Source organism: Felis catus, chromosome X (genome assembly GCF_018350175.1).
Source record: "Felis catus isolate Fca126 chromosome X, F.catus_Fca126_mat1.0, whole genome shotgun sequence".
Classification (NCBI taxonomy): Eukaryota; Metazoa; Chordata; class Mammalia; order Carnivora; family Felidae; genus Felis; species Felis catus.
In genome coordinates, this window is record NC_058386.1 from 10,140,003 (window position 1) to 10,164,994 (window position 24,992).

Genomic DNA, 24,992 nt, shown 5'->3' on the forward strand with positions numbered 1-24,992 from the left:
GTAGGTGTCCTGGTAGAGCAAGTCATGTCCTTGAACATCTCTGTCCTATGTGTCTCTTCAGTTTCTTATCAAGAAAGTATAGTCAGGGCGCCTGGGTGGCTCAGTTGGTTAGGCGACCGATGTCAGCTCAGGTCATGATCTCACAGTTCGTGAGTTCGAGCCCTGCGTCGGACTCTGTGCTGACAGTTCAGAGCCTGGAGCCTGCTTCGGACTCTGTGTCTCCCTCTCTCTCTGCCCCTCCCCCACTTGTGCTCTGTCTCTCTCTCTCTGTCAAAAATAAATACAACATTAAAAAAATTTTTTTTAGGTAAAAAAAAATTTTTTTAAAAAAACATTAATTTGACCCTAATAATACGAGTAAAAATTAGATTTTTCATATTCTTATTTAGGGATGATGTATAATCCAGGTAATTTACTCTATTACCGTCATCATTTTTATCGATCTTGAAAGTTTTTTCAGGTGTCCGTTCAAGAGAAGTAGATGTCTCTTCACAGGGTTTATCCTTGGAGTTCTGGAAGTAAGTATCCAGGTAATATGGATGGGTCTCAAAATGATACAAGTGACCAAGGGAATTTGCAAGTGTGGAGGCAGAATAATTCATGTGCTCAAAATATTTTCCACGATGTGTTTTTTTCAGGTTAACGTCAAGACCTCATGGTGACTTTATCAATGATAATGAATGTGGGACATCGCTGGAATGGAGGTAAGTGATCCTGTGGGTCTAAACCACAGCACATACCATCCAGCTTTCATACATGGAGGTAAATGGTGAGTGTCCTTACACTTCCTGTTACCATGAATTTTTTGAAGGTGTGCAGGTAAGAAATGATAGAGTCCTTACCAATTCCAAAGACCCTGTTTCTCTGCTTTCTGTATTTCAGGAAATGTTCATTTTTAACCCTCTGAGTGTTGAGGGACTGCACGTATACAGGTATTTATCATGATATTGCCCGTGAAAGTCCTACCCATAGGCTATTTGCAGGTGTCCAATCATAGATTGATGGTCTTATCCGATACTGGTATTAACCTTAGATTACTGTAAGTATCCAGTAGAGTTGATGTGTCTCATGATGATGAAGTGAACACTGTTATTTGCAGGTTTCCTGGTAGGAAAAAGCTATGTCCTTCAACACACGCTCGTAATGTCTTTCCAGCTTCCAGTCACGAATTGATGAATCTAACATTGCTCATCAGTGGGGATGTTCCTAGTGTGCAGGTAAGTGATGACGTGGGCCTAGACCAGGCCATCCGATCTCCATCTAACTGGGTAAGTGATGAAGGTTTCCCTAACAGTTGTTACCATTTTTCTTTGCAAGTATTCAGGTAGGAAATAGCCCTTACCAATTCTAGAAACCATGAGTTTTTTCTTTTTATATTTTATTCTTGTGAGTGATGAGGGGTTGCCATATTCAGGTAATGATCATGATGTATCTAACCCTAGCCGTAACCGTGGAAATTTTGCATGTGTTTCATAATGAAATGTTGTTATATCTGATCATGATCTTGACCTTGGTTGGAATACTGCAAATATTTAGGTGGAATTGATGTTCTACTAATGAAGGAAGCGTCTAAGGTAATTAATTTGAGGTTTCTTGCTGCAAGTTCTGTCTTTTTACACATCCGTAATGTGTTTTTCAGCTTCCTGCCGAAAGATCAAGATGAAATCAATGGTTAATGGGGGACATTTCTGGTATCCGGATAGGTTATGCCGTATGCCTTCACCACATCAGACCATCTAATAGTCACATATCTAGGTACGTGATATTGATGGGCTAAACTTGTTCTACTATGTGATTTATTTCAGGTATTCAGGTACAAAATGATAGTGTTTTATCAATTCTAGCAGTCATCTCAAAAGAGATGATGGTGTTTCTGACCATGGCATAGACCATGATATAATATTAACTCATCGATGTTCTTATTTTCAACTATGTATGTAATTGTTTTTAAGACTCCTCCTTCCCTTGTTTTTGGCAAGTAGAAGTTAAATTAATTTGACCCTGACCGTGGGGGACAGGAAGAGGGAAAACCTAGTTACACAGAGGGAGAGAGGCAAACTATAAGAGACTCTTAAATACAGAGAATGAACTGAGGGTTGATGGGGGGGGGAGGGGAAAATGGGTGATGGGCATTGAGGAGGACGCTTGCTGGGATGAGCACTGGGTGTTGTATGTAAGCGATGAATCACGGGAATCTACCCCCAAAACCAAGAGCACACTATATACACTCTATGTCAGCCAACTTGACAATAAATTACATTTTCTTAATTAATTTTTGACCCTAATAATACTAGCAAGCAGTTTTTATTGTTTTCTTATCTGGAGATAACGTGTATTTCTCACTCATAGTGGTATGTCAGATATCTAAGTCACGTATCATATTTTTCTAACTGCATTATTAACCATGGAATGTTTGCAGGTATCCCTTCAAGAGAGGAAAGTGTGTCTGACTAGGGTTTAACTTCGGAGTTCTGGAAGTGTCCAGGTAATGTTTATGGGTCTCCAAAGGATACAAGTGACCAGGGAATTTGCAGGTGCATGGGTAGAATGAGACATGTCCCAAACGTAAACCACAGTATGTTTTTCAGAACATGCCAAGAGATCACTATGAGTCTATCTATAGCAGTTAATTGGGGGGACATCACTGGTATTAAGGTAAGTGCTACTCTGGCCCTAACCCATGACACGGACCATCTGATCTTCGTGTATTTAGGTAAGTGATGACATGTGCTGCCACTTTTTATTACCATGATTTTGTTGCAGGTATTCAGGTAAGAAGGAAGAATCTTGCCAATTCTAGAGACTGTAAATTAAGAGATAATCGTGTCTCTAATGGTGAGATCAGCCTACCTAAGGTTACTGGTAGACTTAATGAGTCCCACAGTGATACAAGGGACAAGGTTCTTACCAGGGTCCAGGTAATAAAAGTGTTGTCATATCACATCTGTTCAAGTGTGTTTTTCAGGTCACTGTTAAGATACGATGGTAAGCTTCATAAAGATGATGAAAGGGATTTTGTTTGTATCTGGGTAAGTGATGATGATAGCCTTTTCCATGCAATAGACCATCTAATATTCAATATCTATGTAAGTACGGGTGGTGCTCCTAACTTTGTGTTGCTGGGGTTTTTTTTGTGTGTGTGTTTTGCAAGTATTCGGCTAAGAAATGATATTGTTAGTCAATGCTAGTAAGCATTAGCCCTTTCTTTAAAATTTTTTAAATTTATTTGTTTTGAGAGAGAGAGAGAGAGCGAGCATGAGCGCAGGAAGGGCGGAAAGCGGGAGAGAGAAAGAATCCCAAGCAGGATCTGCAGTGTCAGCACGGAGCCCGATGCAGGGCTCGAACTCACGAAGCATGAGATCATGACCTGAGCCGAAATCAAGAGTAGGACGTTTAACTGACTGAGCCCCCCAGGTGCCCCAGCCCTTATTATTTTAAAGCTTAGTTACAACATTTGTAAAACCTCAGTAGTGACAGAGATAACACAAGTGTCCAGGTAAGTTACTGACCATCTCCTGTTTATTGACCATGGATTCTTACACTAGTCTTGTCGAGACAGTATTGTGTCTCTAACTGGAGGCTGACCTTGAACTCTGCAAGTTTCTAGGTAGATTTGATAGGCCTCATAAATTCGATGGGATTTGGCAGGTGTTCAGGTAATACGTGTATTCCTAACACAGTTTTTGCCATGAATTTTTGTAGGACCCAATCAAGAGATAATGGAAGGCCTTACATCCTCTCTTGATTAGATACCAGAAAAATCCCAAATTACCTACTGTGGTCACGAAGAGCACTGGGTGATGTATGGAATTGTTGAATCACTGTATTGTATGCCTGAAATTAAGATTATACTGCATGTTAACTTTACTGGAATTAAAATTTTAAAAATACATATATAAGGGGATTCAAACACAATCCCAGTGAAAACATAACATGGAACAAGATTTTCCATTTTCAATAGCTGCCTATGAAAAAAATCTTGCTCCAATTCCTAAAATGAGAAAAAGCAAAAAATAAAATCGAATGAATGAATGAGCAAATAAATCAATACATATTGTTGTCAGTTGAGCCATCATCTCTTGATTTGTATTTTTACAGACACCTGCTCAAGAGGAGATCATGTCTCTATTCAAGGGTCTTGTCCCTGGAGCTTTGCAGGTATCTGGATAAATTTTGTGGTTACCTTTAAGTCTGTAGGGTTCAGTAGGTTTTTAGGTGTCCAGGCTATAGAATTATCTGTAAACAATTGGGGAGAACCTCAAGTGGTATTGAAGGCGAAGTTTTGCTTGCGTTCAAGTACAAGTTAATGGTGTTTATACCACAGTTAGAGCTCATGAGATTTGGCAGATACCCAGGCAGACAATGTTGTTGGTGTTCTTAAGCCAACATAGTGACCATGTTTATTTTTAAGTATTCTTAAGTTGTAAGCAGTGATCAGGGCCGTTTTGCAGATATCCTGTCACACTGTGAAGGTGTCTCTAACTAAGGTGTTTTTCTTGGAAATTCGTAGGTGTCCAGGTAATGTGTCCCTAATCCAGATAACGATCATGGGATTTTGCAGTTACCCAAGCAAGAGACGACATGCTCCTGCCATGATCTTGATTCCCCTGCACATGTCTAGGTGTCCAGGTAAGAGACCGTATTTGTCTGATTATATTAGTGGCCCGAGGGCTTTTACTGGTCCGCGGGCAGATGATGCTTATGTCTGTCTCCAGAGTGCTGACCTTTGAATTTTACATGTATCCAAGTAAGAGTTGATCTGTCCCTTACCGTGCTAGTGGCGTTAGGATATTTTAGTTGTTCAGATAAGCAGTGGTATGGCCTTAACCATGTTAGTTACCACGAGATTTTGCAGGTATCCAGGTAAGATACCCTGTATCTACAACATATTATTTCTCTTCAGACTTTTAAGGTATTCTGGGAAGAGATGATGATGGTCCTAACCACACTAATGACGACAGAAATTTGCACATATCCACTCAAGAGACGATGGCATCTCCGTCAACATTGGTGGCTGTGGAGGTGGAAGAAATAGAATGCTTTTTTTTTTTTTTTTTTTGGAACTATGTAATTTGTTACAAGAATTTTGACATTCAATGACTAGTAAATGTTATTCGAAATTGTATTTTGTTCTATCCATTTCTTGATTCACTTTCTCCACAATGACATTTGCACCAGGCGTCTTAGGCTCACGTTTATGAAATATTTTAATATCTTGGGGCCATCGATACAGACCCACTTCATCTGAAATGTGGTTATTCCTAACCACACTAGGAAAACTAGGCTGTCGACCCAATTCTTCATTAAAAGGGTTGGGGGGCAGGGGCGGGGGCGCCTGGGTGGCTCAGTCGGTTGAACATCCTACTTCAGCTCAGGTCATGATCTCGTTGTCCATGAGTTCGAGCCCCACGTCGGGCTCTGTACTGACAGCTCAGAGCCTGGAGCTTGTTTTAGCTTCTGTGTCTCCCTTTCTCTCTGCCCCTCCCCCATTCATGCGCGCGCGCGTGCGTGCGCGCGCGCTCTCTCTCTCTCTCTCTCAAAAATAAATAAACATTAAAAAAAGAACTTAGAAAAAAAAGGGTTTGGGGGAACCAAGGAAGAAGAATATTGGTATACATATTTTGGAGAAAAAAATATTTGTATCACCCCCCTGATATGAGTAGGCATTAGATGGTATGTTAGAAAAAAATATGTGAATCGTGATAGAGATTAATGGGGAACTTGAATATCTCTTACCTAATTTTCAGTTATTAAATTACTTAGTTTATATCATTACCATATAGAAAATGAGAGCTGAGTAAGAATTTGATGATCATTTGGGTGCCTGGGTGGCTCAGTCGGTTAACGGTCCGACTCTTGTTTTCAGCTCAGGTCATGATCTCATGGTTCATGAGTTCAAGCCCCACATCGGGCTCTGCACTGATGGCCCAGAGCCTGCTTGGGATATTCTCTCTCTCTCTCTCTCTCTCTCTCTCTGCCCTTCCCTGCTTGCATGCTCTCTCTCTCTCTCTCAAAATAAATATATAAACTTTAAAAAACAAAAGAATTTGCGGAGTACGGGGAGGTTAATCAAGGTCACACAGCTGTCTAGTCGTGAAGTGCACTTTCCACTACCCTGCTTTCCTGGTTTGAAAACCTGAGACCAATTAAAAAGCAATAAAGCAAGCGTCCAGGCGCTTGTTAGAATCAATATAGCTCAGGAAATGTACATCCAATTGGCCAGACTCCTCATCGTGTGCTTTGCTTTTTTGTTCATGTAGTCAGTATAAAATTCTCCTTGTCCCTGGGTCTCCATCCTAAACCCCCAGCTACAGATGTCTCCAGTGAAGGGAAGGAACCTAGTCTGAATTGCAATTCAGCCGAGTGAGATCCCTGTGAATTTCCATTCTCCTCTGATAGAACCATTCTGCGATCCATTTACAACCGTTGTTCATCTAAGTATGGAACCACCACTCTCCATTTCAACACCATGGAACATATGTCACAGCAAGACCTGGTAGGTCTAATTCCATAGGAAAAGAGAAGTAAAGGGTTGAATCTGCAACATTTGATGATGATAATGTTGGAGAAAGAAAATTAATGAAGATAAACAAACATGACAAGATGTCTTCACCCCCATCCCTGCACACAGTAGGCACTCAGTATTTTTCTAAGTAAATGAGTGCCTCTTGACAGGTTAGATGATTAAGGATCAGTTCATTCAACCACCATTCATTCTTCTTGTGTGTGAAGTCACGAAAGCTAAAGCTCCATTTCCCAGACTTCTTGCAACATGGATGTGTGATTCAGGGTCCATCATCCAGTGTAACAGTATGTTTAACTTTTACTGGAATTAAGTCCCAGGTAGGAGGGCAAAGGAGTGGACAAACATTTTGCTGGGGGTACCTTGGTTCTGGCCAGACGCATATGAGTTCGTCTAATTCATAAAGTAGGTAAACCAATGCCGGAGACATAGCTCAGGGTCCAATATGCTACCTGAAGAGACATTCATTTTCCCACTTTTTTTTTCTTTTAGTTTTTGAAAATTCAGGCCATATTGCCCTAGAGATACAAGACGTTGAAAAAGCCAACTATTAAACCACCAGTGAAACCCATGAAGAGCCAAGGAAAAACTAATCATCCATATGAATACATAGTATATAGTTACTGTAAGGTCGATATAATTTTGTGTTCTGATTTCTTTTAAAATTGTAAATATATATGCGCATATTTTAATATCTAGCAAATTGCAAAAATGACCAGGAAAAATTAAACATGCAAACCTGTGCCCCTAGAAGTCCTTCATTCAACACTTAAGTACCTACCAGTAGTCGGTACGGTTCCACGCTCTGGGGATCACGGGTGAAGAAGCCAGACAACATCCATGCCCTAAGGAAGATTACATTTTCCAGTATGTTCCCATTCCAGTGACCCATACATCTGGTGGCCCCGTTATTTCAGCATTTCCATGATCCCAGCATAATTATTAATCGCTCTCGCTCTCCAGGGTATCTCATTCTGAGCACTACGTGAAATGGACACCATGGATATGACAATACACAGGACCTACTTTAATGAGAAAAATAAGTGCTGTAAGAATATAAGGTAAGGTGATGGTAATTGGGGAAAGGGACTTCTTTCGTGTGAGTGGTCGGTCAGGGAAGGTCTCTCTGAGGAGAGCTAAAACAGTGAAAAGAAGGAGCCAATAGGTGAAGATTGAGAAGGTAAGCATTCTGGGGACAGAAAATGCAAGCAGATGTGTCGGGAGGACAGAAAGAGGCAGGACAGATGGAGTGCGGCGCATGAAGGGAGGGTGCGGCCAAGGGATATACAGGGACCAGATTGCACAAGGCCTTGTATATCGCGGCAAGGAACTTGACTTCCATTTGAAATGCAGTGGGTGGTCTTTGAGAAAGAACAAAGTAACTTAATTTGTGTGTCTTTGCCCAATTTATTCAATGCCACAGTACAGCAAATCCGTACCCGATGAGGCACTCTGAAACCTAAATCCCAGTGGCTCCTGTAGTAATGCCACAGGGACCACGACTTAATGACAGCTCATGCCCAGTTATTACCAACACCGGCATGGGAGGTCCATTATGATAGGGCTTCGAGCTTACTACTAAGCTCAAATTCTCAAGAAACCTTTACAACTCCCCCCGCCCCGCCCCCGCCAAAGTATTAATGGATAAAATACATCAAAGCGTGCAATTTTAGGACGTTAGAACAGACTTGCAAACAAATGCGAATTTTTACAAGTTCGTTCCCCTTCCCCTCGCCTCATTTCCGCCATTTGTTGGATGTTGCAGTTTAAACGTAGTTGGGACAAGTCTCCAGACGCAAGGGAGTGGCGATTTGGGGCAAACTTCCTCCCATGGGTTTGGTTTCCTCCCATGGCTTCCTCCATGAAATTGGTTGGACAGGGAGGGAGGAGCAGGGTTCCACAATCTGGTAGAGGTCCTTGATGGGTGTCCCAGCAGCTTCCACGCTCCTCCTGAGGCATTTTAAAGTGGTACAGCTCAGAGGCACACCTCCCTCCTGCTATGCTTAGCCTCCCAAGGCCCAACACTTGGCCACGTGGGTTGTATGCAACACACGGGTGCCAGGCTGCAGAAGCTCAGAAGAAAGGACACATCCTCAGTTCAGCTTTGCTTTGCCTTTGGGTTTTATGAATTCCAAGCTCCTCAAATCCATGGGCTCTCTGCCCCAAACCATGTCCAGAAAATGGATGTCCGCTCCCTGCCTCTCTACCTCTGACTCAGAAAAGGGCCGCGCCCTGCGGGGAGGCCACCAAGACTTCTGAGCCTCATTTGGGACATTCCTGGGGCCCTCATGACCTCCGGCCGGTTCCCTTACTCTCTGAATCTCAGCAGATTCACCCTCACCAGCTGGCTAGCTCTGTCTCCTGGTTCTCACTCTGGATTTGAAATCGATTTCCCATTTCAGCAACATCCAAGGCAGAAAACAAATAGAAGCCTTTCCATTATTCGCTCAAATAATTGGCTGCTCAAGACTGCTCTGGGTAGCCGGACTACACACAGCGAGCCAGCTGCTGAATATATCATTATCTCAAGCATCACCTTGCCTGGCGCCGGGAGTCGTGCTAGGACCTCCATCATCTCCGTCCCCCTTTGGTACTTCTAGTCTTTTCTGTCTCCCCCAGGACTAGTTAAGACAGATGCTAGTGTGTCGGTGGGGTTTGGAAAGTAACACTTTTCATAGCAGTGGTTTGAGCTAACGGTGTTTTCCATCTCAAAAATGTTTTACAAACACTAATTAAGCTTTGGCTCCCGGGTCGGCTTAGGCCAAGGGGATGCTTACTGAGTTAACTGCTTTGCCCTCAAGCCATAGAAAGTCCTCAAGGCAACCGAAGTCCTGGGGTCTTCTGCCTAACAGTCCTCCACCTGAAAGACGATTTTTTTTTTGTATTTTCAGCTGCAATGTATTTACTTTTTAGTACATTACGTATGTACTAAGTACAAAATACGTTTACTTTTTTGTACATTTACTTTAATACGTTACATGTGTACTACATAGGATTTTTTTGTTGTTGTTTCACACACATTCACAGTGAATGTGTTCATTTGAATCTCTCAACGTCTCCAGATTATTGAGAATAACATCATTTAGGGTAACTGAGTGAGGGAAAAAAATCGTCCCTGTGCCCGGAGAGGTTGGACAGGTTTGTTGTATAGAGTGCTCACCCAGTGAATCAAATGATGGGATCCAAGCTCTTATTCTGCTACTCACCAGTTCTGTGGCTTTAAGCAAAGTCGTCACATTTTTCTGAGCTTTATTTCCCTAGTCTCTAAAATGATAAGATTGTATTGGGCAATACTTAATTTCTCTTAGTTTGAAGATCTTTTTCTTTTCAAAATTGTAATTGCAAAATTAAAATTAAGCGTAAAAAAAATAATTTTTTAAGTTAAAACATTGTAACATTTGCTTTTTTCCATGTATAGTTCTGAGTATTTAGCACTTAGCTTTGGAACTTTATTGATGCTCGCAAAATGAAGTGTTTTGTGATGCTTCATAAAATGAAACCCCCTGGGCATGCTTTTTGAAATGAAGGCCGGCGAGTAAAAACCACATGTCAAAAGGTCTTTTTTCTTATTTGTTATGGAAAAGTGTACGTTGATTGAGTTAGTGCACTGGGAAAATAAACCGCAAGCGTAAGTCAATTCGGCAAGACAATAGTTATTTCTCAATAGGAAGAGGAAAGAAAACAAACAAAACGCCCAAGCAAGTGTGAGTAAGAAGGAAGGAAGGATATGAGAGAATACGAGGTCCTCAAAAGCATTTCTTCCGTTTCCTCGTTCTGGCCCAGAAATCCAAACAGAAAAGCCTTAAAAGAAACACCTGGAAAAACAGTATCTCCACATTCAAAATGCAGCAACACAGGCATCATACAATGGTAAGATTCATTCGTGGCCATTTTGACTTAAATGGTGCTCAGCCAGGTGTGGCTTTGTCCCCCCACTCCCCACTCCCCACCCCCCTGGGACATTTCACAAGGGCCTAGAGGACCTTTGGGTTGTCCTCACTTGAGAGGCCAATGGAGTAACACTGGCATCTGGTGTATGGTGGTCAAGGATGCTGCCAGAAACTTCCTACAATGCACAAGACGGCCCCCATCCCAAAAGCACGGCCCGGCCCCAAATATCAATAGTGGTCAGGTTGAGGAACCCTGCTCTGTATCATCACCTTGCCGGAAAGGTGTCTCCAAGTCGCCAAATCCAGCTGGAGTTAGTGATACGCCACTGGTAAGATTGACTTCAACGCCCCCAATTCCCAGCTGGCTCTACATGGCGGTCTCTCCCGGTGCTTGCTCTCCGGTACCTTCGTTAGGCCTGGCAACCAGCCCTGCACAGAGTCGAAAGCCTAGCAGGTGCCTAGCTGCTCCACAGTTGATCTTCTCGGAAGGCAATGGCTGTGCTTTTATTTTGAAGTGACCCGGGGTCCTTTTAGTTAGGAAGACATATGTACATGTCTACTCCGATCTATCGGCCAGTTTATTTCATTGGCGCAGACACAAGGTCAAATGCCAGAAAAAGGAAAGACCATAGGCGCTTTTTCTAGACGCTCTATAGCCTCTCGGGCTGGATCCACCAAGAAGCAAATGGCAAGATGCAACGAGGGGCGAGGGGTGCCGGGCGGTTACCGGGGGGCGGTTCCTGTGCAGGATGGAGGTGAGGATGCAGAGGGCAGGCAGGGTCTCTGCAAAGCTGGTGGGTCTCACAGAAAGGAGAAGGAGGAAGAGGAGGGGGTCGAGGGGTAAGAGCCTCCAACGGCATTGCCATGCAGGCAAGAATTTTCCAGCATGATAGGCCATCTTTGAGCGCACCCGTCCTCCCTCAGAGAAGTCTCTCGTCCTCCAGCCACGGGCCAGTTCCGGACCTCTGTGTTTGCGCTCACCTCTTCGGGAGAAGACCATCTCAAGAGGTCAGAGACCAAGAAATGACAGAAGCCTAGTCAACCCCGGCCTGAGGCGTAGCACCCCACCTAACCAACCAGCAGACCCAAGAGTGAGAAAATCTTGTAGTTACAAGCCATTGAGATGTGTTGCCTTCACGGAGGAAATCATTGATCCTGCCTGGGAGGGATGGCCAAGGCTTGACGGAGGAAGGAACATTGAGGCAGAGTGTTCTTTATAATTACACTTTTGACAAGACAAACATCTTACGTCCTCATTGGCAAAAATGTGGAAAGCATGGAAAGCACCGAGTGTAACGTCAAAGACATTATATCCGTCGTTCTTTATTAGAATCCTTCTCCACGCATACTAGGCCTTTCTGCAGGCTGACACTTCCCCTTTTTGCCTCCTATCTTATCAGCAATCTTCGTTCTTGCACACGATCAAATATTCTCTGAAAACCTAGCTTATCATGGTTGCAAAATATCCATTTCAGCAATTAACTGGAGCTGCAAGGACAAGTTGAAGCACACCGGAAGGACATTCTTTTGTGCATGTGGTTTAAATTATTTATGGAACACTTACTGGGTGCCAGGCCCTGTTCAAGGCCCTGGAAGAAACAATTGTTACAAAACCTGTTCAAGGCACTAAAAACCAACTGTTACAAAGTAGACAGAATCCCAAAGTCTCCCAGCAGGTAACTGATAAGTTGTGGTATATCCATACAACGGAACACCTCTTCACAATAAAGAACTAACTCCTGATACGTAGTACAACAGGAATGAACCTCAAAAACATTACAGTAAGTGAAAGAAGGCAGATACCAAACGCTATGTATGATGATTGCATTTTGATAAAACTCGAGATAATTCAAACAAATCTTGAGAGAAAGGAAGCAGACTAGTGGTTGGGGGGGAAGCAGGAGCAGGGAGGGAATACAGGAATTATAAAGGGCATGAGAAACCTTTGGGGGATGAGGAGTATGTTCATTACCTTGATTATGGTGATGTGTTCATGCAGGTACACATATGCCAGAACTTTCATTGTGTATGTCAATTATACCTCAATAAATCTTTTTAAAATTTTTTTAATATTTATTTTTGAGAGAGAGAGAGAGAGAGTTCATGCAGGAGAGGGGCACAGAGAGAGACAGAACCCAAAGCAGGCTCCAGGCTCTGAGCTGTCAGCACAGAGCCCGATGAGGGGCTTGAACCCAAGAACTGCGAGATCATGATCTGAGCCAAAATCGGACACTTAACCAACCGACCCACCCAGGTGCCCCCAAAAATCTGTTTTTTAAAAAATCATAGGGGTGCACCTGGGTGGCTCAGTCGGTTGAGCGTCTGACTCTTGTTTCGACTCAGGTCATGATTTATGGTTTGTGAGATCACGCCCCATGTCAGGCTCTGCACTGGCAGTGCAGAACCTGCTTGGGATTCTCTCTCTGCTCCCCCCACCCTGTGTTCTCTCTCTCTCAAAATAAATAAACTTTTTTTTTTTAAGTCACAGGGGTGCCTGGGTGGCTCAGTCAGTTAAGTGTCCGACTTCCACTCTGGTCATGATCTCATGGTTTGTGAGTACGAGCCCCGCATGGGGCTCCCTGTTGTCAGTGTGGAGCCGGCTTCAGATCCTCTGTCCCCCTCACTCTCTCCCCTCTTCCCCTGTCTCAAAAATAAATAAACGTTAAAAAAAATTTTTTTTAAGTCATAGGAGTAGGGTGTGGGCTGAGGAAGTAGAGGATAGGCATCTGAGCGGAAAGAAAAGCGAACACAAAGACATAGAGGCATTGTATTTAATAAACACATAGAAATTAACATCCACTGGGCAACATTCCAAAAGTTTTACAAGTATTAATTCATTTTCTCCTTGCAGCATCCTTGTGAGGTAAGTCCTATTCATGCTCCACCTTGCTGAGAAATTAAGCCACAAAGATAATGAGTAACTTGCCCAAAGTAACAGGAACTGTGATAGCTGGGCTTTGAACTCGCAAGCCTAGATCTAGAGTTCATGCTTTTATTTTTTTTTCTATTTTTTTAAGTTTATTTATTTATTTTGAGAGGGAGAGTTAGTGAGAAGGGAAGGGGACAGAGAGGGAGAGAGAATCCCACGCAGGCTCTGTGCCATCAGCACACAGAGACCAACACGGGGATCGAATTCACGAACCGTGAGATCGTGACTTGAGCCAAAGTCAAGGGTTGGACACTCAGCCGACTGAGCCACCCAGGCGCCCCTAGAGTTCATGCTTTTAGCCAACGATCTGCTGCCTCCACATATGTAGGGACATATTTGGTAGTATTTGCAGGTATGTCTGAAAAGCCACACGACTGGCCAAAACTGAAGGGAGGATAGAGGAAAGAGAAGACCTTGGAAATGTAAGTTGAGGGAAGCTCACTTAAGTATGAAAAGTCCAGTCATATAATGTGAAGGTGTATTAGAAGCCTCCCAAATGATATCTTTCTTTTGCATGGACTAACTTTCATTCGTATCAAATCCTAATTATATCCACAACGGAACTCGTCTGAAAGCAACTTTTCTACCACCCTTCGAAAGGACTTCGTCCCACATGCACAAGTTGATCAGATAGCGTATTATGCTCTCCAGGTAGCTTAAGAATCAGGCGACATATTCTTTTCTCTGTGGCTTTAACACAGATCACTCACAAAATCTCCTCTGCTCCCCTAAAAGCATGAGGAGGACATGACTGAAACATGGGGCTGTTTAAAGGCTGTTACCCAAAAAGGCAGGCTCCTAAGCTTCTTACAGTTTATACCAACTACGAGATACACCTTCAGCAGCAGATGTGATAGGGACCCAAGACTTGGTGGCACGTGTCTTCTTGAATCCGGGAGCTCATTGCTGCTTATCTCCACCAGCCCTCGTGTCACTCCCTCCGGAAACCCAGCCTTCAAATTGAAGACTCCTCCTAAGTCTTTTTCCTTCTTCATTTCCGGACAAAACCTATCTCCAGAAGACTGAAGAGGAAAACGGGCCCCTGAGCTCAGCAGCCCATCCGTCACCAGGGCCAGGAAATTGGACTCAGCTCCCTGGGTTAGCCTGCTCTGGCTGCCATAACCAAGTACCGTAGTAGACTGGCTGACCTAAACCATCAGAATAGATTTTCTCACAGTCCCAGAAGTTGGAAGGCCCAGCTCAAGGTGCCAGCACGGGCAGGTTCTGGTCATTGCACCCTTCCTGGTTTGTAGACGGCCTCTTCCCCTTTGTGTTCTCACGTGGTCGTTCTTTGGTGCCTGCGCGTGGACGGCCATCTTCCTCTTCGTAAAAAGCCACCAATCCTTTTGGATTAGGACTCTACCGTTAATGGCTTCATTTAACCTTAATTACCTCCTTAAAGCCCCGTATCCACATAGAGTCAACCTGGGGATTAGGGCTTCAACGTGTGCATTGGAAGAGGACACGTTCAGTCCACAGCACTCCCGTCCTCCGCCTTCTGTGCTGTATCCATTTTCCAGAGGGGCCCCAGCGTCCCCACCTCTCCCTGAACGCAAGCCACCCTCTCACGACCAGCGCATTTGAGATTGCAGCCTTGAGTCCCGTAGGCTAGAGTCAGCTTTCACCAAGGCTGTGTTTAGCCCCCAGTTTTTAAACAAAGTTAAATTAGCTGACGACGTTGAAAACCTTGGACTATAGCAAACCATCCTTTGCTTTCTAGCTTTTCTTCAAGGAAATCTGTAATGGAGTGTGTTTTGGTCTTTGTATTGGCCTGGAGAGCTCAAAGTCAAGCTTGTGTCCAAAGGCTGAAAAGCAAAGCAGGACCTTGTGGAATCTACTGCGGGAGGTGAATACCCCTGATCAAGCTTCCCCCCACCTTTTCATCAAATTATTTACCTCCTGTTTTATTGTGCCTTGTGGATATTTACAATCCATTTCAAATTTAGAGGGAGCTAAAACCAGGTATATATATATATATATATAAATATATATTTTTGTATATAAATATAAACAAGTATATATGCATTTTATATAAATATAAAAATATACATATTTATATTTATATTATTAATATGTTTGTGTTTATATAATTTTTATATTTATATATATAAATTTATATATTTTTATATTTATATAAAAATCTATATTTTTATATCTATATAAAAATGTATGTTTTTATATTTATAAATATATAAATATATATAATATTATAATATAATAATATATATTTTATTATATATTAATATGTGATATATGATAATATAATAATATATAAATATATATAATATATAATATATATTTATAAATATATAAAAATATATTTATAAATATAAAAACATACATTTTTATATAAATATAAAATATAGATTTGTATATAAATATAAAATCTATATTTTATATTATATATATTTATATATAAATTATTATATTTATATATATTTATTTATATTAGAAATATTTATTTAAATTCACATATATTTAAATTGACCCTCAAAATGTGTTTGCTGTGAGAATAAATGAATGAACAGGTGTGTGGACATTTTCAAAATGTCCAACGAAAACTCGTTATTCAATCCAAAAGTAAATGTAGCGCTTGAAAGGCAACTTACTGTTTAACAAAATCTTGAAAAGAACTAATATATAATAAAGGAGGACGGATCATTCATCAATCAATGAGTCTGTTTGGCACTTCACAGTTTACAAAGCCCTGTCCTATATATTGTCTCACATATGGCTCATATCTGTGAACCGTTAGGGGGAGGAGAACTCAGTGCTTACAGCCCGGCTGAACCATAAAGATGGCATAAAGATGACCCATAGCTCAGCTCAGATCAAGTCCACGTGTGGGTTTATCCCTATTCTGACATGGGCCCAGAGGCATGGGCTCGTGAACCGTGTGAAAAGAAGAGTCAGGACTTGGATAAACATGGATCTTGAAGCGTTTGTCCAAGGCCGGGTGCTTGCGTATATAACACACTATATCACTCAGGGTGTTTTCATATTAATGATCTCACTAGAGGCTTACGGGCTGATCTTATGTCCGTGTAACAAACGTGGAAATTAAAACAGAATTATGAATGATACACCAAGTTCACACGGCTGTTTGGTGAAAGAAATGGGCTTAAAATGGAGACCTGACCTCAAGTCTGGTTTCACTGCAGCAGCCTGGTCCAAAGTGTAGTCAGGGAACAGGCAGTGTGATGCAAAACAAAGTTACGAAGCCAAAAAAGGAAAAAAGAAAAAAGAAAAAAAAAAAGAAAAGCTTCATGATGAACTAGATTTGGAAAGCATTTTCAGGACGTCTCCGAGACTTGAACATACTACCACCTATTGCCAAGTTACAGGGGACAATTTGCTACGCAGCATTTTCCCAAATCGTAAGGCCACGCAAACCATTCTTCAGGGACGTTCCTTTCACACAACTAGCGTTCTCGAGGCCAGGCTTTGAGAAACACTTTGCTACATCAGTCGTGGGTCAGTCACGGGTTATGTCAAATCGTGAGTGACATCACAGCCCTGTGAATTGTTCATTCTCAAGGCTGAGGGTCTAGGGACACGGAATGAAAACAGAAGTTCCTTTGAAAAATGAGACGTCTTCTGTGTTCGTAGTCCCTAGCGCTCACGCCTCACGCCATTAATGTCAGCCTTGCTTAGGCCAATGGAACGTGAGTGGACCCAACTCGTGTGACTTCCAGGCAGGGGTTTGAGAGCTTGCGCTTTTCTATGCACATTTCCCTCCGCCATGGTGACCAGCCGCGTTCAGCTAGAGATCGCTCCCCCCATCTGGGGCACCCACGGGTGTCGCCAACCCAACTGTTCCCATTGAGGAGAAAGAATCCCCTGCTGTCACAAGCTACTGAGATTGGGGGGAATTTATGACTGCAGCATGACCGTAACAGTTTCCAAAACATTTATTGTCACGTAATTAAGTATTGGTATGGCCTGTCTTCTGCACACACTTATTCACATGTAATATTTGAACAGTTGTTAGGGGTCAGAAGAAAATTCAAGGGTCCTAAGTGTAGGAGATCTGTTTCTTACTTGTTTGCCCTTGATAATGTTACTGAACTACCCTGAACTGCTAGTTTAAAAAAAAAAAAAATGCCTACACAGCTCACCTCACACGGTTGATGAGACAATCATATATGGAAGTATTTTAAAAACTGTGAAGTACTGGGGCAGCTGGGTGGCTCAGTTGGTTAAGTGGCCGACTCTCGATTTCTGCTCAGGTCACAAACTCACAGGTCATGATCTCACGGTTTGTGAGTTTGAGCCCCGCGTCGGGTTCTGTGCTGACAGCTCAGAGCCCGCTTGGGATTCTTTCTCTCTCTTCCTCTCTCACCGTCCCTTCCCCACTCATGCTCTCTCCCTCTCTCTCTCAAAATAAATAAACTTTTTTAAAAAAATTCTGTAAGGTGCTAAACAAATGTAAGACCTATAAATCAGCATGCCGTCCCAGGCTGGATTTCAGAGCTCCTGCCTTGGCAACGAATGACAGTGGAGTGACCTCCAAGCGGAGAAGCAGGAACTCAAATGCTCTTGACGCACGTCTCTGGTTCCTTTTCATTGTATTTCATGCATTTTATAGCAAGAGACTTCTGAATTAATGAATATGAACGTTTCTCCATCTCCTACCGGGATGCTTTGGGCTCTAATTAAAAGAAATCCAAGCTCACACAAACTTGAACAGTACGGGAACATTTCATCGGAGGAAATGTCAAATCCGGAAGCAGGGCAGTTGATAGGTAATCGACAGCTGGACTCATGGCGGAGGGATCCGCTCAGGCGCTCAGATGATGATGTCCGAACAAAATCAAGATTTGTTAGAAAGGAGGAAAGGAGAAACGGACAAGAACGCAATACTCTGTAAGGCAGCTCAATAGGAGAAAATCTAGCACCTTGCACATCTCCACAGACCTGCGAGCTGTTTGATGCTCAGATTTGCCAACCTGATAATTGGGCATGAGTAAAATCTCCTAACACTTAGTTCGATCATCTGTTGCTGACATAACAATTTTACATAATATGAAAAATGCCAGATGGAAGCGATGCATTAACCGGGTCCAAGATGTTTTATGCTCACAACATACACAGAGTCGAAGAAGAAGCTTGGTCGCATGCACTGTTGATCTCGTAGCTCTCCAGTTAGAACTCTGGAGAGTTGTCCTCGATGGAGGACAGCCTCGGAGCTTCCGAATCGCTTATGTTCCCTTGCTGTTTGGAAAGCTGTGTGCGCTGGTGACCCCGCAGAATATCAATCCGGGACAGATGCGGAAGCTACAATTGGTTTGGAGCTGAGCACAGGGAAGGGGAAGGCACGCGTGTTTGAAATTGTGTGTGCACAGCAAATACACAGTTTTTAGCTTAGAATTCATAGGATGGTGAGTAAGACTGGTAAAGTTTTCTGAAGATGTTTTTATTTTTCCCGTGTATCTTACCCAGTATCAGAAATATGTACATTACATAAGAAATATGTATCTTATCCAGTATCCAGAAATACGTAAAATCTTGTACATATTTTATACCTACTACTGCACATGTCCATATGAATGAAGACTGTCATTTGGAAAATGGCGTCCTATGAGGCGTCACTCAGCGGCTTGCCTTTCCAACCACTGTTCAGCGAGTTTCACCCTTGTTGGTCTTCTGATCTGCCGTCTACTATTCCCTTACTGGATCTCGATCGCACAGTCTCCTCGCGTGTGCTTCTGTTGATGCCCGTGTACTCTATTTCCATTTTCCACCATCACAAACAATGCTGCAAAGGACAATCTGGTGTGTGATGCCTTGCGCGGGCCAGAGGAGTTGTGTAGGTTACAGAGCCACAAGGGTAGAGCGAGAAATGCCTTTCCATCACGATTTATCAAGTCACACCTACACCAGCGATGTATGAAAGTTCCTTGGTCTCCATTTTGCCAACCTGTTGGCTACAAGATGGCGTTTTCCTGATAGAGAAATAGAGCTGCTCTTCGCTTATTTGACATTCAGGTTTCCTCTTCTATGAATTTGCTTCTTAATACATTTTGCCGATTTGCCCATTTGTCTTTTTCTTGTTAAATTGTAAACATTTTCCCACTAACATTTGTTGATTATGTGCATTGCAAATATCTTTCTATGACTTGTCTTTTTAAAAATATATAATATTTTGTTTCAGGCGTTTTTTTAGTGTGTGTAGGTTTATAATTTCAGTGTAGTTACATTTGTCTACCTTGTCCTTAAGTAAGGGTTTTGTTTTCTTGTGCGTGTCGATGGAATCTTCCAGAGATTCAAGATTATTAAGAGATTTTCCTGAATTTTTTTCCGGAAGTGTTCATGGTTTCTTTTGACATTTAGATCGTCTGCCTGGAACTTATTTTTGTGAGGTGTAAGATAGTGACTTAATTTTCTTTCCAGAAGGATAACTAATTTTCCCAGACTCTTTTGTTGACTAGTTCATACTTTCCACATGAATTCGTAGGTTCTTCTCCATCCTGAATCAAGTCTCTATATATACCTGGGTTCACTTTGTCCAACTTAAATAGCATACTGTCTACATTACTATTTCTTTTTATTGAGTCTTGATATTTGGCAAAGCAAGCTCTCTGGCCGTCCTAGCTACTGTGATGGTTACTTTTATGTGTCACCTTGACTGAGCCACGGAATGCCCAGATTAAACATTATTTCTCGATGGGCATCATCTGATCCGTTGAGGGCCTAAATGGAACAAAAGGCAGAAAAAGGGAGGATCTTTTCCCTTCCTGCCTGCGTGTTTGAGCTGGAACATCCGTCTTCTCCCGGCTTGGCATTGGGATTTATGCCATCAGCTGTCCTGTCAGCACGGGAATGACACCACCAGCTTTCCTGTGTTCCCAGCCTGCAGACAGCAGATTGTAGGACTTCTCACCCTCCACCGTCATGGAAGCCAATTCCCAATTCCTCATAATAAACCTGTTTTTGTATCTCATTGATTCTGCTTCTCTGGAGAATTCTGACTATTCCGGTCTCTTGTCTTTCCCATACAAGTGTTAGGGTCAGCTTGTCAAATTCCAGGGAACACCCTGTTGAGCCTTTTCTTTTAACTCCATTACATTTCTAGATTAATTTGGAGACACGTGCCATGTTCATGATCTTGACCTCCGCGAACCTGCTATCTCTGCATATATTCGGATCCTCTTTTACGTCCTACAGTGCCGTTTTGTGATTTTCTCCACAAGAGACTTTTTTCACATCTTGTGCAAACTTATTCTTAGGTGTTTTGTAGTTTGGGTTGCTATGATAAACGAGAGCTTTATTCTCAAAGGTTGCTAATTGGTCACTACCGTGTGTAGAAATGCTAAACAGGTTAGCGTGTTGATTCTGTACTCAACAGTGTTGAGGAACATCATCGAAAAGGTCTGACCACTGACTGCCCAGGCACTGGGCAGCTGGACCCAGGCACTGGAGGGTCGTCTTCAACCCCCGCTACCCATCCATGGAATGTGGGTTCCTCTTGGCTCTCCGGCTCCTACAGGCTGCTCCAAGGACATGGCCTTGACACAGTGATGTGATATTGAGAACACCTGCGCAGGATATGTGGCTAAACCCCATTAAGGGCTCTTTATACACTTTTAAGGTTTGGCGGGTAGGTGGGAGGATCCATTTGCCTTGCTGCCATCTAAGACGAGCCTCGTATGTAAGTTCCCCTTGCTTATTAAAACTGCCACCTACCACCCCGGCGTGGACTGCCTCTTTCTTCCCTTTCTCCCTGCCCTCCAAGGTTTCAGTTCACACCCGGGGAAGCTCCCGAGAGGGTTGCGGACCCACAAATGTTGGCCAGACTTTCTTATCAGTCTAAAAGTTTGTTATAGATTCTTTGAATTTTCTACGGAGATAATCATATTGTTTACAAATGACTGTTTTATCTTCTTTTGAAAAATTCTTAAGCCGGGGCACCTGGGTGGCTCAGTCAGTTGGGCGTCCAACTTCGGCTCAGGTCATGATCTCATTGAGTTCGAGCCCCACGTCGGGCTCCGTGCTGACAGCTCAGAGCCTGGAGCCTGTTTCGGATTCTGTGTCTCCCTCTGTCTCCGCCCCTCCCCATTCATGCCCTCTCTCTGTGTCTTAAAAATAAAGAAATGTTTAAAAAATAATAAAAATAAATAAATAGGAGATATACCACGAATAGAATTCTAAAAGTTAAAATATTTATTCAGTGCTAGGAGAAACCCCACTTGAAATATTATATGGTACGTGTATACAATCTTTTTGACATGAGTAAATTTTATATTCTTGTGTAGTTATATATAATAATTTTAGTCCTTATTTTCTATTTTAAGATTTTATTTTAATTCCAATATCATTCCTTTTTTTATTTTCTTAAGGAAACAATCTTGTTTCCTTATTCTATAATAATCTTACCCCTTTTAACTTTTCTCTGACTTATGCTTAAAAGGCCCTTCCCCACTCCAATAAATATTCAACTGTCAACATTTCTCCGCTATTTTCTCCACTTCTTAAAAGTATTTGCATTTTGTTCTTTGTATGGTGTGAAATCTAAATGTAACATTTCCCTCACAGGTAGTTGATCCTTTTTAACTCTTTGAGGCACAGTCTCTTGACCATTCGTTTGTGATGTTTTCTTTATTATATATTATCTCCTCAAATAGATTGGGATTATTTCTCTACAATCACTTTATTTCCATGGATCCATTTTCATGCTAGTGTCATGATGTTACCATTTCTGTCATTCGTTAAATGTGTCTTTGTGTGCGTGTGTGTGTGTGTGTGTGTGTGTGTAACACACAAACAAAAGGAGAACAATGAAATATTGCATTTCATTCTTTTTTATTATTTTTTAATGTTTATTTATTTTTGAGAGAGAGAGAGAGAAAGAGAAAAAAAAGGGAGGGGCAGAGTGAGGGGGAGACAGAGAAACCCAAGCAGGCTCCGTGCTCTTATCACAGAGCCCGATGTGGGGCTCGAACTCACAAACCGTGAGACCATGACCTGAGCCGAAATCAAGAGTCAGATGCTTAACCTACTCAGCCACCCAGGCACCCCTAACACATCTCTTTGCAAAGGAAATATTGGACCAGGGTCCCATAATTTTTTTTTTTTTTTTTTTAGTAAACACTTTCCTTTTATTGTTACCCACTAGAAACATTTAAATTTTTTTTAATGTTTATTTATTTTTGAGACAGAGAGAGACAGAGCATGAACGGGGGGAGGGGCAGAGAGAGAGGGAGACACAGAATCAGAAGCAGGCTCCAGGCTCAGAGCCATCAGCCCAGAGCCCGACGCGGGGCTCGAACTCACGGACCGCGAGATCGTGACCTGAGCTGAAGTCGGACGCTTAACCGACTGAGCCACCCAGGCGCCCCAAAACATTTAGAGACCTAACGAAAATGAATGCAGATACAGCTGTGGTAATATACCTCTCCACACACTCTTTCAATTGACATATTACATAACATTACAAACAAATGTAAGTATATATACAAAACACTTTAAGACTTGTAGAGGGGAACCCGGCTGGCTTAGTCAGTAGAGCATGTAACTCTTGATCCCGGGGTCGTGTTCCAGGCCCACATTGCACTTAGAGATTACTTTAAAAAAATAAAATACAAATGCAAGGTGAGACTTCTAGAAATAAATTGCATTTTAAAATATTTTGAATAAATATTTTATTTCATGTTTAAAAACTTATCGTAACTAAAATCATAAACAGAAAGCAGGAGCTAATTGTAGGATGTTGTTTCTATGCAGAAAATAGTTGAAATGATGCCTGTACGTATTAACTGACACAAGAAAATGATATAAAAACTATAAGGAATTTAAAATTTTCTGTTAAAATGTTTTAACATGTGATTTATTTTATTTTATTTTTTTAATTTACCTCCAAGTTAGTGAGCATATAGTGCAACAATGATTTCAGGAGTAGATTCCTTAATGTCCCTGACCCATTTAGCCCATCCCTCCTGCCACAACCCCTCCAGGAACCCTCTGTTCTCCATTTTTAAGAGTTTCTTATGTTTTGTCCCCCTCCCTGTTTTTATATTATTTTTGCTTCCCTTCCCTTAGGTTCATCTGTTCTGTGTCTTAAAGTCCTCATGTGAGTGAAGTCATATGATATTTGTCTTTCTCTGACTGACTCATTTCACGTAGCATAATACCCTCCAGTTCCATCCACGTAGTTGCAAATGGCAAGATTGCATTCTTTTTGATCGCTGAGGAATACTCCATTCTCTCTCTCTCTCTCTCTCTATATATATATATATATATATACACCACATCTCTTATCCATTCATCCATCGATGGACATTCGGGCTCTTTCCATACTTTGGCTATGGCTGATAGTGCTGCTATAAACACGGGGGTGCATGTGTCCCTTCGAAACAGCACCCCTGTATCCCTTGGATACATGCCTTGTAGTGCAATTGCTGGGTCGTAGGGTAGTTCTGTTTTTAATTTTTTGAGGAACCTCCACACTGTTTTCCAGAGCGGCTGCACCAGTTTGCATTCCCATCCCATAATTTGTTTTTTTTAATTTACAGTATGCCTTTATATCCAGCAAAGAAACTCATTTAATTACTCTTGGAGTTGTGTGAAATCAGGATGCTAATTTGGAAAACACATACTTCTGTAATATTCAGTCTTCTCTTCCCATTATGTGGGCTATGTATTCATTTATTCCTATTTGTACTCTCTCAGTAAATTTGATAACTCTCCTTACCTAGATTCTCTTTTTACATTGAGGTTATATCTGCATATTTTCAGGTAGAGTGTTGTTCCGCTAACATATATATTTTTGATTAGTTACTTTGGGGAGAGCAGGAAAGCTGGTTGTATTGGTACATTTATCCGTAACCAGGCATTTTAATAAACTCCCATAAAGATAACCGCTTTTTAATTATCTTCGGGTTTTGCAACAGGCAATTATATATCTCCAAATAATACATTTTGTTTTCTCGTTTCCAGTAACAATGCTCCTGTAGCTGTTCTAGAATTGTATTAGCTAATACAATGGTGCAGAGAGCCTCGTTTTCTTTCTGATTTTGATGGCATCCGGCTTCCTATTTGGGTTCTTTGTCCAGTAATGCATGGTACTGATTAAATGACTTCATTTGTGTTGTCTGGATTCTCAAGGCGGCTGGTAAACAACTTGGGAAGACAACATTCTGTGCAAACATGTCTGATACTCTGGGAATGGTCTCCACAGCCCCTGGCACAGAGCAGGGAAGTTGCTCAGGGCCAGAAAGAATCTGTCTTGTACTGGATTCTCGGGAGGCCCAAACAGACTGGGGCGGCTTGTCTCTGGGTCTGGCCACGTGTCTACGCAATTCTGCTTCCCCAGAAGCCTGGGGTTTCTACCTTGGCCCCTGGGCAGACACTTGGGTTTTCCTCACATGCTACCGTCTGTCCTCGGTGACACACGAGGAATAAATGGAAATTGCAGCACCTGTGTCAGCTGGGTTCCACTTGACAGAGAAATATTCTAAACAGAACAATTTACTTGTTACAAAATGAAATATTTGAGATCCGTGTTTCCCACCGGTCTTGTCACAAGAGATAAACACCATTAACCATTTGGGGGAGGGGGCGGGTACGTATCTAGGCATGCACGTACTCATGAACACACGTATTTCTATACTTGTGTTCTACCCCTTTCAAATATATGCACATCTTTGAATAA

At 42.1% G+C, this 24,992-nt stretch overlaps 2 long non-coding RNA genes across 4 annotated transcripts in view; both read left to right on the forward strand.

Annotated features, from left to right (window-relative positions):
- The window catches only part of LOC109497105, a 61,663-nt gene extending 58,378 nt beyond the window's left edge, over positions 1–3,285 (forward strand). Inside the window, exons 22-25 of one of the 3 annotated variants that reach the window (XR_006592966.1) lie at positions 461–518; positions 639–1,217; positions 1,640–1,755; positions 1,845–1,859. This is a non-coding gene — a long non-coding RNA (uncharacterized LOC109497105). Of the gene's footprint in view, positions 1–460; positions 519–638; positions 1,756–1,844; positions 1,860–2,419 lie in introns of those variants that run through there. The other 2 variants (XR_006592965.1, XR_006592964.1) reach the window with 2 other exon arrangements.
- Positions 3,286–3,316: 31 nt separating this feature from the next.
- On the forward strand, positions 3,317–5,125 carry LOC102900706. The gene is made up of 3 exons (XR_002739806.2): positions 3,317–4,158; positions 4,511–4,629; positions 4,904–5,125. It is a non-coding gene; the product is annotated as an uncharacterized LOC102900706 (long non-coding RNA).
- The last annotated feature ends 19,867 nt before the right edge of the window (positions 5,126–24,992 follow it).